We start from the raw sequence: 1,834 nt of genomic DNA, 5'->3' as shown, positions 1-1,834 counted from the left end.
GACAAAGCATCTCCATACGCTTATCTGAAATTCTCACCAATGAATTGCATAAGTATCTCTATCTTTATCTTTATGTTTTATTCATACATCATCCATAACCATTTGAGTCTGCCTGACTGAGATTTACAAGGTGACCATAGCTTGCTTCATACCAACAATCTCCGTGGGATCGACCCTTACTCGCGTAAGGTTTATTACTTGGACGACCCAGTGCACTTGCTGGTTAGTTGTGCGAAGTTGTGATAAAGAGTTGAGATTGCAATTGAGCGTACCATGTTGATGGCGCCATTGATGATCACAACTTCGTGCACCAAGTTTTTGGCGCCGTTACCTGGGATTGTTTGAGTTTGGACAACTGACGGTTCATCTTGTTGCTTAGCTTAGGTATTTTGACAACTGACAGTTCATCTTGTTGCTTAGATTAGGTATTTTTCAGAATTTTTAAGAATGAATTCTAGTGTTTCAAGGTGATGTTCTCATCATCACCAGAGCTGATTGATCTTCGTCAATTTAGCTCTTGAATGTAATGTTCTGCTGAAGCTTGGCTAGCCATGTCTAATTCCTTTAGAGTGAAGCTTTAGACTAACATTGCATGATTCCTGGAATTCTCATTAAGAATTTTGATATCCTTATTTTCTTTTCCACTTAATTTTCAAAAAAATCCAAAAAAATTATAAAATCTTAAAATCAAAAAATATTTTGAGTTTAATGTCTCATTTTAAGTTTGGTGTCAATTGCATGTTTCTATTCTTCTTGCATTTTTCGAATTCAATCATGTGTCTTCATTAATCTTCAAGTTGTTTTTAATGATTTCCTTACTCTGATCTTTAAATTCTCTTGTCTTGAGTGTTTTGTTGTTTCTCATATGCATTCTCAATTTGTTAGTGTCAGTAGTATACAAACTTCTAAGTTTGGTGTCTTGCATGCATTGTTTATTTGATTTTAGTTGCATTTTGATTATTCCTCATTATTAAAAATCCAAAAAAAATTAATTTGTGTCTTTTCAAGTCAATAATACAGAGAATTGAAGATTCAGAACATACAGCAGAGGAATTACACAGAAAAAAGCTGGGCGTTCAAAACGCCCAGTGAAGAAGGAAAATTGGCGTTTAAACGCCAGCCAGGGCACTTGGCTGGGCGTTTAACGCCCAAAAGGGGTGAGTTTTGGGCGTTAAACACCAGAATGTATACCATTCTGGGCGTTTAACGCCAAGATGGCACAAGAGGGAAGATTTTGTTTTTAATTCAAATATTTTTCAACTTTTCATAATTTTTCAAAATCAAATCTTTTTCAAATCATATCTTTTCAATCATATATTTTCAAAATCAATTTATTTCCATTTTCAAAAATACTTGCTAACAATTAATGATTTGATTCAACATTTCAAGTATGTTGCCTTTTCTGTTGAGAAATGTTTAATGTTTGAATCATATCTTTTCTTGTTAGTCAAGTCATTAATTTTCAAAATCAAATCTTTTTTTTAAATTGTTTTTCAAATCATATCTTCTCAATCATATCTTTTTAAAACTATATCTTTTTAATCACATCTTTTTAAAAATAGTTTTCAATCATATCTTTTTGATTTCTAATTTCAAAATCTTTTTCAAAAATCACTTTATTTCTTTTCCAACTTTAATTTCGAAAATCATTCTTCAATTTTTCAAAATTATTTTAAAATCTTTTACTTTAATTTTCGAAAATTTCTTCCCCTCTTCTCACATCCTTCTATTTATGGACTAACACTCCTCCTCAATGCACAATTCGAATTCTATCTTTCTAGATAAGTTCGAATTCTTCTTCTACCCTCTCCTTCTTCTTTTCCTCTGACACCTT

This window comes from Arachis duranensis, chromosome 6, assembly GCF_000817695.3.
Source record: "Arachis duranensis cultivar V14167 chromosome 6, aradu.V14167.gnm2.J7QH, whole genome shotgun sequence".
Lineage (NCBI taxonomy): Eukaryota > Viridiplantae > Streptophyta > Magnoliopsida > Fabales > Fabaceae > Arachis > Arachis duranensis.
The sequence above is the reverse complement of the archived record's forward strand: the minus strand, read 5'-3'. Positions refer to the sequence as shown.